Source organism: Phalacrocorax aristotelis, chromosome 3 (assembly GCF_949628215.1).
Source record: "Phalacrocorax aristotelis chromosome 3, bGulAri2.1, whole genome shotgun sequence".
Classification (NCBI taxonomy): Eukaryota; Metazoa; Chordata; class Aves; order Suliformes; family Phalacrocoracidae; genus Phalacrocorax; species Phalacrocorax aristotelis.
This window is the reverse complement of record NC_134278.1, coordinates 59337623-59350176: the sequence shown is the minus strand read 5'-3', so window position 1 is coordinate 59350176 and position 12554 is coordinate 59337623.

The window sequence follows — 12554 nt, the reverse complement described above, 5'->3', positions numbered from 1 at the left end:
TCAATTTGAAAGAGTAAGCATCAAAGTGACAGGAAACCTCCTGAAAGACAGGTCAGAGCAAGCAGCTGGAAAGCTCCTACAGTGAATCTGTTGCTGGAGGAACAGGAAAAGCTCTGCTGGTGGCAGGTGCCCTTCGAGAATGTCTCCTTTTGCACCCACTCTGTCTTGGCTGCTGTTTGTGCCAAATGTCACATGAACATTTTAACATGGTTGTTCTGTAACACAGGACTTGAAAGCCTCTGACAGGCACAGGGACAGTTTCAAGCAATGGGGAGTAGGAAACTTGAAATTATAATAAAAAAGTTTAATTTACTATTGTTCATGAAAATGACAATTGGTGAACAACTTAGAGACAAGCATTCCTGACAAGGACAATGCACTACTGAAAAAGTCATCCCTCTTCTAAACTTTTACTACCCTCACGGTGTATATATATCTGAGAAAGAGGTGCAGGAAGCAGGGTCTTCAGGAGGAGTGTAGCAACCACATACACTCACTAGCTAATGAGAAAAAATATATTTGAAAAGATCTCTAGTGAATTGACAAATAAAATTTTAATAGGAAGAGGGAAATGATAAAATCACATGTTTATGTGGCATAAATAACTTCTAAAAGGATCAAATTTCTATATGGACTTTCTATTCCACAAATATTAAAATGTTTAGCTGTGTTGTCTGAGAAAGCACAACATTTTGTTCAGCTTTTCCTCAGGTCAAAATTACTTTTTTCTGTCTTCTTGAGCTTAAAATAACCTCCAAGACAAATGATGATACCAGCTCTTTTTGTCTTGCAAATACTGTTTGAGCAAAGGAGATAAATAGGCCACCTTTAAGGATAATTCTGGGGAAAGTCTTGTGATAAGACTCCACAGAACATCATTGCATATTCATATAACTGGGACTCTACCCAACACTTATCACGATGCTTTTCCTATAAATCTCAAAATCCTCAAGTGAGGGTGATGACTGTATACATACAGCATTTGTATGGAAAAACTGAGCAGGAAAGTACTATAATAATCTGGAAACAACTCCTCGATGTGCTGTTTCTTCCAATAACACCACTTTTCTACAGTGCACTGTGGCAAAGATTGCAGATTATGATTCTATTAAATGTTTGGCTTACTGTAGAGTTTTAAAACAAGTAGTTCTCTGGGATTATAAAATAGTAGTACAAACTGGAGGTAATAATGGACATAAAGTTTCGCTTGGTTAATCAAGTACTTGGCTACATGCTTTTTTGCTTGGATAGCAAACATTCATAGTTCATTAATATATCCAAGGGTAGCTGCAGAGTTTGCAATGCATTTCTGCTGAGGAGATTAAATACTCAGGAAGTTTAAGTGTTTAGGTTCAGATTTTCCACGATACATGGGTGTCTGCATTCCTACTTACTCACTTAACCTACATTTTGGCATCTTTGATGTTCTTCAGCTACTTAACTGCCACTTAATCCAGGGAGGATCTACATTTCTGCTGGTCTGTATATGTGAAGATGAGCCACATCTGGTGAGCTGCCTGAAGTCCCTGCTGTGCTCCAAGTGGAACAGGAACTTGATCCCAGGCTGCCTGGTCCCAGCTGAGAGCTTTGGGTGGTGGCCACTGAGGAGCAGATCTTTCTCAGTCTCTCCTGACAGATTTGTTCCATTTGTAGAAACACGTTCCCTGGGGAAAGGGATTGAATTCTGGCTCCACAATACTAATATATAAAGGCAGTTTTCCTCATTTTTCACAGACAGGGAAATTACCTTTCTGAATGTCCAGCTACAAGACAGGATAAAAATTCCCTGGAGCAAGAGTCCCATCTCTGCCCTCTCCATCCTTCTGTCAGCTCAGGAAACTCCCTGTTTTTTTCTCAAGACCACTGCCTTGGGTGCCTAACTGTGCCACAACAATGTTTAAAAAGCCTGGACACCCAACTTGGGACTGAAACTTCCACAACATGCAATGCATTTAAGACATAGGTGGTGTTTCACTAACCACTGTGTCACCTAGATACCTTAAAGACTTGTCATAAACTCCTAACCCTATTAAATTCAAAGGCAAAACCCTTTCAATATCTTTGAAAGCTCCAGTATCTGTGAAAAAGAGATGAGCAGCATGCCACTTAAATATTTAGTTTTACAAGCAGTTTCTGAAAATACATTCAAGAAAGATCAGTGGAGAGACCTGTCATGGCTCACTGTGCAAATCACAACACTGCCTGGCATTTACCATGAGACACACATTCGCAAATGTAAAAGGAGTGGTAGTGACTGCACCTTTCACTATATTCTGCTTTTGGCAGAGTCCTTTTGTCAAATCTCTTATTGTCAAGGGCAAACTGTGATCCTATTGAATTTACTGGCTGAAGTATTACAGCTCCAGAGCAGTGGACAAGAACTTCACTGGCTCAGAGTATCACTGAATAAGCAAGCACGCTGCCACAGGCAACAACATGCTTTCCTCTCCTGCTAAATCCAGGCCATAAAAGCAATAGCCATAGCTTTTAAACATTTTTTTGTTTCTTACAGAATCACAGTATGGTTTGGGTTGGAAGGGACCTTTAAAGATCATCCAGTCCAAGCCCCTGCCATGGGCAGGGACATCTGTCACTAGATCAGGTTGCTCACAGCCTCATCCAACCTGACCTTGAACGCTTCCAGGGATGGGGCATCCACAGCTTCTCTGGGCAACCTGTTCCAGTGCCTCACCACCCTCAGAGTAAATAATTTATTCCGTATGTGCTATTGAAATCGACCCTTTTTCAATTTAAAATTGTAACCCATTGTCCTGTCACTACAGGCCCTGGTAAAATGTCTGTACCAATCTTTCTTATAAGCCCCCTTTAAGTATTGAAAGGCTACAGTAAGGTCTCCCTGCAGCAGAGCATTCTGTTCCCCAGGCCGAACAACCCCAACTCTCTCAGCCTTTCCTCATAGGAGAGGTGCTCCAGCCCTCAGATCATTTTCATGGCCAACTCTGGATTTGCTTTAACTGGTGCGTGTCTTTCTTGTACTGGGGACCCCACAGCCGGATACAGTGCTCCAGCCATAAGAAAGTTGCAGAGCACCTGAACTAACTGGAAACACAAAAAAGGGACCATTGCTCCTTTCAGACGAAAAGGTAGACTTTCCCAACATCCCAAAGGGATCTTTCCAGTAGTATTTGAGCAAGCTCCTGCACATGACCAGAAATGAGGACAACAGGTACGTCATTGGGTGCTTTTTGCTCCCTCATCTTTTATGGAAAAAACAGACCAGATTTTGTGCCTGAATGTATTTTCATAAAGTTTGTCTTGGTTTATCCATTCAAGTTAAAAGAAAAAAAGAAATCAAATTTCACGTTTGTGCTGGAGTCATGTCTTGATATGCCACGTCCACCTCATTTCTGTGAGGAGCAGTTGGGACCTATTCTTCTCTTGAATTCTATAGCTCGTAAGCATTTCAATGAATGATTAGCCAGAATTCTCAAGCAAAATAATTACTTGCTTTCCAAAATAGGGTTTGTGTCTTCATAAATGGGTGCTTACAGCATTGCACTATGAATATTAATTTGGATATCTGAAGAGATGTCAGTGATGCTACTATACAGAAGTTCAGTATGTACCCTTAATGTCTCTGTTATTGCCATTTCACCTAATTTTACTCTGTTTAATACTTCAGAACTTTTAAGTCACTAACGTTTAGTTCCTTCTTTAGTATTAGCAAAAGAAAGATCTTTTTACAAAACAGTTCTATCTGTGGGTATTACTCAACTCTACTCTCCTAGAATGAGGTTCTAAACACTTGCAAATAATTCGATGAGTTCAAAAGGTTCACATACAGTAATAACACATAAGTGTGAATTTCAGCAGAGTAAGCCCTATTTTTAAACAATGGAAGTTAGCAGACTAAAAAATATTTTGAGTGAGAAGACAAAAACTGAACGACTTCACACCCTACTTTTGGAGTCAAACTCTTAGGAAACTATAAGAATATCACAAAGATAATTTAGAAGAAAGTATAAATTAAAATTTTATATGGACTATCTACTTATTAGTCAGACAAATCACCTCCTCTGTGTTTCTTTTTTTTCCTTCTTTACAAAGTGATCTCTTTCTACGGGAAAGATAACTTAGTTTCAGTCCTGCTCCTATGATACCTTTACCAAAGCAGAAGGGTGGAGCCTTGCTCTCACAGACTGCAAAGAAAAAGAACTTCCTACTGTTTTTTTCTAAGCAATCTGTAATTCTTTCCTTGGTGTCACCATGACTACAACCTTTATAAACATACTATAAAATTAACTAAAGTTATTCAGGGTCTTGGTTCCCAAACTTGCTGGATTCTCATTAATCATATTCTGCTCAATGGTAGCTGTGAGATTGTTCCCCCCCACAGGGTGTTACTCAGAAATTGGTGGTAACAAAATCATTTCCATCATTATAGAAGGTATTGTTTTATGTACAACCTCATGAGCTCCTTGTGTGGCCCGATCATCATCTTTTGTGTCACCACAAAAATTAGTTTGGTAACTATTTCCATTCACTATTTTTGATCCAGAATGTTTATAGAGTTATCACTGCAAGAAGCTTTTTTTATCATGAGTTATAATGCTGTGACATGGGTTTAGCTCATTCTTCTCACAGAGTATACATATTCTCCCCATGCTTTTCCATAGTTGGAGAACTGGATAGGATAGAAAGTCATAAACCTCAGTGCTAAAAAATACTCAGCCTCTCTTGCAAAAAGCTGACAATTCTTAGCACCGCCCAGATCAGACAATTCAAAGACAGGAATTTCTTTATCTGTCCTTATGCGTGGGTGCGTATGGTAAATGCTATATCACCACAAAGGCTAGAGACTTTTCAGCTACTACACAGCAATGCATAGTGCGACACCCAAACTATCTGTCCAAAAGATAACTCGTGCACCAATATAAACAATATAAAATTAGCACAGGACTTCACTGTGATTCATTTATTGTTCTTTTGCCACTGTAGATTCATGAGTTGAAGTAGCTCTTCTCCAGTTTCTTTCCTAACCCTATAAGTCCTTCTGATCCCTGCACTGCACAGACTACAGCAGATCAGATATCTAGTCATATTAAAAAAAATTTTTTAAAGGGAGATTCCCAAATAGGCTTGAAGCCTATGGTTTAACAGAGCCAGGATACACTACCAGGCTTTCTCACTTGTGGGATGGCAGGGGGTGTTTTTGCCTCTGATAAAACCAAACTAGTGGCTGTGGCAACAAGAAACCACACTAATTTTTTCCTTTTTTTTTTTTTTTCCCCATGCCTATACCCTGGAGATTAGTAATTCAACTGAAATGACCAGGTGCTTTGCAGTTTTCAGTGGAACAACAAGCAGAGGTATCTTGACTGTTTCAAATGACGTATAATGCAGCTTTTTAAAAGCAGGGGTGGGGGGGGTCTTGGGTTTTTTCTTTTTCCCCTGGAGGTCCATAAAAGTCCTCATGTAGAAGAATTTCCCACATTTTATTCTTCAATTGAAAAATAATTCATCAGCTAATCTTTACTGCACAGAAACCTGAATCCTATTTGGACCAGTTTCTTTTCTGTTGTAGAGAGAAAAGGCTATCATTTTACATGTCTAAAGAAAGCTAGAACTAGATGAGTAAAATGTGTGGAGGAAAACGAGCTTAAATACTAGCATGCTGATGAAATGATATCATCAGGATGAAATGATTATGTGGTCTCATTGAATAGGTGCGCACCCAGCCACTATGACTCTTGCCATTTCCTTAAATTGACCCAAAAGGCTCACATTGTTATGTCTGTGCTAATCTGCATGATCCTCCCTTGCATGCTGACTTTGCAAGGACAGCTGTATTTCTGCAATCAGTTGAAATGCTTCTTTTGAAAATGTGGTTATTCAATACATGGTTTTTAATGAGGTATTACTATAAGGGCTGTACTGTGTAGTCCCCCTAAGGATAAACTTACTCCAGATGAAAAGGATCATCTGGTTTAAAATGGTTAAAGTTGAATTTTTTTTTTCTGATTTACTTTCAGCTAAGTATAACAGGAGATAAGATACTTACCCTTTTTAAAACAGGGCCTAATCCTGCAGTCTGCACAGTCTGATTGAAAGAGTTACATTTAGCTGAAAAATATGTATTTGTGAACTGCACCCACAAATTCCAGAAAGGTAGGCTGAAAATTAGAACTGAAATGTTTGGAGATCCTTCACCCAATCAAGCCCCTGCAAATCTTAGTGTTGACTCATACCATATCTATCAGATGCCCTAATGTCTGGAATACGTGACTCAAAATATCAAGGGAAAGAATCTCCTCCTAAGATTTCTGTTCAAAAACACCAAAGTAACGCCATCATAATGGTATTATGATGTGCCTGCTTTTGCTGTGAAGCAGAACTGATAATTTCAACCAAATGAAAAATAATGTTCAAGGGGAAAACAACCCCCTGATCCAACTTATTATTCTTATATTGAGCCAAAATATTTTTAAATTTTGTACAAGAATCAAAGCAGAGTTGCTCCTTGTCACCCACTCCCTTCTCCACACTTGTTTCTCCCTCCCCTGAACTTACATAAAACCTATGACGTTAACTCACACCAGCTTCCTCTTTTTGTGCTTTCCTGCTCCTAAACTCCCTTAGGAAAGACTCAGGACTGTGCTAGTTTCTTCTGCTGCATGTTTCTTTCCCTTATATTAATAGTGCTGCCTCTGGAACCAAACAATAATTCTCATCCTTCCTTACTGTTTTCCATACCATCAATTCCTGAAACACATTTTCAGACTTTTATGATTTCCTTGATCATTCTCCCACTACACAATATCTGAATACTTCTGCAAAGAGCAGATTTATATATCATAAAGAATGCAGTGTGCAAGTGGCCCAATTACTGCCTTACACCTGTTTGGCAGAAATGGTTTGCATTGTATTTGAAAGGTAATGACTAGTGTATAACCAAAAGCTTCCCCTTCTTTCTGAAAAAAAAAGCATGCTCAGTGCATTGGAAACATATAGCTTGACCTTCTTCCTTCAGGAAAACTGCATTTAATTTGATTGTGGAAGATTTTAAGAGGTGGGAAAGTTAAAAGAATTGTTTCAGTCCGCATTTATCTGACCAGAGTTCCTGCTTCATATGTTTAAATAACTCTCAAAGGACAAAAATCATTATCTGAATAAAAAAAATCTATAATGATTGTTATTCCCCAATATTTTGTAATCCATTGCTTCTGTATGCCCACTGAAAAGTAATGCAGACGTAGCTTCTTTGGAAATGGACACTACAGCATTTTCTACTTGCTTCCAGCATTGCTTTTAATGCAGCTGCTCTTGCTGTATCTAATATGTTTAGTTACAGTAGCCATGAAAACCTCAAAATGGGTATAAGGTTTTGCAGCTTCAGCATATTACAAGTTTAGCAGTCTCTGGGAATGATGAGCCATCTACTTAATCTTTATGATAGTACGCAAAGTGCTGGAGTCTAACATCAGAAAATTCTTTTTCTGGGTCAAGCATTACTGTTTTTATTAATATTTTTAAACCCAAAGAAATTGAATAGCATATCACAATTTTGCTACTACTTTAAGAATGGTAGATGATAGAATATTTTGTTTCACTTAAATACCTATGATTAAAAACTGTGTTTCCTAATGGGTTTTTTGCCTAAGTAAGCCAGATCAGATTCAGAATTAATATTTATTTCTTTCTTGTACTTTCTGGCACCCCACAGAAGTCAAGGCAGAAATACCAGCTTACATGAAGCACAAAAAGAAAACTTTTTACTGGGGATTATCAACTAAACTAATCTCTTCTGAGCTGATATCCTTCTCAATGTCCAGCTCTGATTAAAAGCTTTCAGGAATTCTAGCAGAGCCTTAAAATTGAGATTTTTTTAATAAAGCAAGATCCAGAGTCTGACAGTCCCGGCCCTTATAACATCCAGCCATCAATCCTTTGCCTATCTTACGGGAAACAGAGAAAGGGAAAGAAGCTTCATGCACTGACACTTGAAAATGTGTGCTTTTCAAGTTCCATTTCAGTAAAAAACTTTTGCAAAATATTTTGTTTTGCAATTATCTCCTTCCCCATCTTCACAGAGAAAAAAGTCATAAAATTAAAAGAATACAATGAGGAAATCCAATTATCTTGTGGCTCTGTAGTATTTGCTTCAAAAACAAGAACATTTTCCCAATTCCAAGTGACGTGTTAGTCAAAAGTTGAAAAACTCTGGATCAATGAACCTATTAGTTCTCCTGGGATGAAATGGAAATCAAATGAGAGAAATTCAGATCGACACAAAAACCTTCCTATTGCTTTGGAAAAATCTAACCCAATAAAATTGGTGTTTGGAAGTATAGGATTATATGGTCTTTTTAAAGAGAGATTTAAACATACCAAAACAAATTAGAGCAGGAAAATGTTTTAATAAAGACAGAATTCATGAAAGTTTTGAAACCGGCTTCATGCTACAAGATACAGTGTGAATGTGAGATCAATCAAAATAGCAGAAAGGTAAATTGCCTCACGTTTACGGTAAGGTGAAAGAAATTCATAACATAGCTTACTCCATTGTAATTAGTGTTTTGCTATGTCTAGACCATCCTTCCACCATTTATTTTCTATATGCCACGTGTATTTTCCTTAAACAAATGTAGTATAGACCCATCTTTAAAATGCTGTGTTTGGGAAAATCCCACTTGACATTTCCAAAAGCTGACTCAGGCACTTCTCTGTTTTAGGAGCTAAGGCTTGAAAGCACTGGCCTTTTAACTCAGTCTCTCAGCATATGTAGGACAAACTCCTCGTATTTCTTCTCACAACAGATAATGTTCTTAGCACTCATAGTTTCTAGAAAGTGAAAAAAATATTACTAAGTTCCTTTTAACATAAACATTTAGATAACCAGGTATTAATATAAAATATTTAACAGCAAGATCCTCCAAATTAACCAGAAAACACAATGCCAGATAATCTGACCAACCCAAAATTTAACATATTATTGAAACCTAGTGTGTTCAGGTTAACAATCTGGTAAAAATGGGTCTGACAGGAAATTAAGAAACAATGCTTTAGTCAGTTCATCTTTACAGAATCACAAGACTTCTCCAAATATTCTGGATATATAATGAAGCAAACCAGGACAGCATGGAACTATATTTAATGGAGGGGACTTAAAATAAAATTCACCTTTATGAAACTGAACAAAAGACAGCTTCCAGCACCTCTTATTGAAACCAAATTAGTTTTTTCTTTCTTGGCTTCAGAAGAGCAACTATGCTTCCCCATAGCTGGCACAATTAAGTTATATTCCTCAGAGGAAGGATGAGAAATAGATTCTAACGGGACTCACCTCTCTTCGAAATTGTACCTTGCTTTAATTACGATCCAGTTCAAAAGCATATCCAAGTAAAGTATCTTGGCAAAATGAAGATGTTTTACTCACTGGGAAGGACTGTCAAACCTTCTGGCACTCAAAAAATTCACTCATATCAGGAGATGAAAGGTTGGAAGTGCGGGAGTCAGGGTAAAGGCAGTGATCCTTTCCATTGAATTTGCAATGATTCTGACTTGGACGCTTTCCAGATTTCCTTAATCATATGAAACAATAACATGGAATAGCACTCTTCCCCTCACAAACGGCCAGTCATTACAGTCCGAAATTTAGGAAAAAAAGAACCAAACAAAAGAACCTGGTCAAGACTTTTTGGAGGCACAGCAGTCATAATCTCTGCTGCTGCACCTGAAAAGGTGAGGAAGGAAAGACAAACTACGAAGGCTGCCCAGCGTAATGTTTCTGGGGTAGGTAAGGGAAGTTTTGAACCTGTTTTGCCATATTCTGGATGTCAGTTGTACTCAAAACACCATTCAGAGGATGAGAGCAACTACAGCAACAGCAGCTCATACCTCACCCTGTGCTAGGACCTTTGATGTGGGAAAGATGAGATGGCACAGATACGGTTGTCCCCCACAATGAGAATTTAACTCTCTTTGTTGACAGAGTGACATACAAGGACCTGAGTGAACTAGAGAAGCAGATCAAATTTCTGTCACTTTACCATGCACAGCAGAGCCTGGCCTTTGGGACTCGAGAATCTGCATTTGAACTCCACTCTTGCTCTTCTTTCAGTTCAGAAGACATTTACGGTTCTCAGCTATGAGAATGAAAACACAAGACCAGGATCTGAGGCTCAATGGGCTGGCTAGACATGTCTTTTACATGCATACACGTAGAAGAGCACCCATACATATACGTGTTCACATATACGTGTGTGAAAATTTCACTTTCTCTTCTGTATAGGTTACAATATTTATGGATTTAAAAATAATATCCTGGAAGAACTCTTCAGAACTGTTTCTTGGTAGAAACAGTTCTCTAAAATTTATTGAGTAAAGGATTGCCATTCTAACACACATTGAGACCAAAGTGGTTGAAAAGGTTATGCACTAAACCCTTATGAAATCACAGATGGGCGCTGCTGCAAAATGGACTATATGAAAACCTAGAAAATTCCAAAAAAGTGTTTTCTCCTTCACATTAACTTAAGTAGCTTATGTTATACTCTAATAAAATACAGTGAACACCTCTAAAATCCATTGTTTGCTTTACAGAAGAGAACTATGTGATCTTGGACAAAATAATTGGTATAAAAATATTTAGTAACACTTAAGTTTCTGGTAATTTTTACTCTTTGAGGAATCCAGCAAAATAAGGAGGGGACCCAAGTGTATGTTTGTAGACTATGTCACTTTCAATTTATTAAAAAGCAGGAAGCAAGTGAAGAAGGATTATGTGTACTCCTTCCCCCAGCCTCTTTCAGGAAGGCGAACTCCCCAAGTGGTTGGATAAGTTCCAGAAGAGGAGTTGAGTTTTGTCTCTCTCTGAATTTGGGATGAAGCAACTGGCAGGGCTCTGTGCCAAAAAGGTGTTGGCTGCCATCGTAGCTGTACCCAATGTGGGCTTAGAAGAACAGGAAAGTGTTTCTATTTATTTTTAGTTGTTTTCTTACTCCTTCTTCGTTTGAAGAAGTTCTTATAAAAACGTTTATCTTGTCATCATGTGTAAATTATGTAGTATATTTTCAGTATTAGAGGGTTATGTCCACCCCACTGTGGGTTATATATCAAGATTCCTGCAGCTGCTCTGAAAAGTATTTTACTCTGAAGATACTCCAAAGTTCTGGTTGACTTAAATTTGGAATAAGGATTTTGCCATTATATGCTTTATGAGAGGGAGGCTGGTAAATGTCTGGACTTTGGAACTGACTTTGTGATATTTGGACTGTGCATGCACATCATGTGGTGAATTAGCATGTGGTGTTCTTATGCAAACAATAAAAACAAAACAAAGAAAGAATTAAAAGTGCATTTAAGAAAATGAGTTTCAGCATATGACTAAAACAATCCCATAATAGCAACAACTTTGCGGTAAAGGTACATACTTGCCAAAAATATCTGCTAGTGTGGAAGCCTAGTATTCAAAACCCTCAATTTAGCAGCAGTACAGATGCTGTTACTTAGTTAACATCGAGTATCACAGAAAAATTAAATGCAGTCCAGGGGCTGCGCTTCAGAGCAAGATGCAGTAGTCAAACCTATCAGGGCAAAACCTTGCTCCCATTTTCAGCAGTATAGATCACTTTGTATGACTTTGGATTTACACCAGTCTAAATGGGGAAAATTTGGCCCAGAATGTACCTGCAGACAAAAAAAAAAATCCTAAAAGGTGAAAATGATTGACACTAAAAAACATTCACCTAAAAAGTTTTTTCCCTTTGGCAACTGCACCACCCAGTCAGCTGAGCCGCTAAGAAAATCTTATGCTTAAAGACAGTGACAAGAATGGCTCTTATTACTGGAGACCAGATATGCAATTCTACATTTTTTAATACTGATCTCTTAAATGTTAATAAGCTCTGTTATTTACCTCAGCTGAACTAAGATTTGGATCCTACTGCAGAACAGATAACAGAGAAAGCAGCTTGCCTGTCTAAATCATAACTGAGGGCATAGTATTGTACAGAAGTTATCGTCTGCAAATTTTTAGTAGTTGGCTTTCTTTCAGATGAAAGGGCTTCAGTTCTTAGAACCACTTATATTGGAGATTACATCTGTTCTTCCTGGACTTTTCCTAAGGGGAAGGGTTTTCCCCAACGCACTTGGTCAAATCTTTCATCTACTACTTATGTTCTGCACAAATATGATATTTTACTGCAACAACAACAACAAAAAAGCCCTGAACTTCAGTATGGCTATATTATTTCTTACACTTATATAATTTTGCAGCTAGAACTGATCAGCTACTGTGAAACACTCACCCCAAGTATTAATTCAGATCTTTAAAACATATGTATCTTTTTTTTCAGCTTAGCTTTTCCCAGGTAAAGGAAATGAAGCTTATCATCAGGAATATGGATTTAAGCAATTTAAGTACACTTCATAAAGCGTTTACTGAAAGGCATGTTTACATCTGTCTTCTGCAAGCTTCCAGCTAAGAATTATTACATATGTTCAATCAGGACAAAGAAACATAACATGCAAACTAACTGGCTGATTACAGACTGTTGCCTTTCAGATGGCAATCAGCGAAAACAGACGGCTGA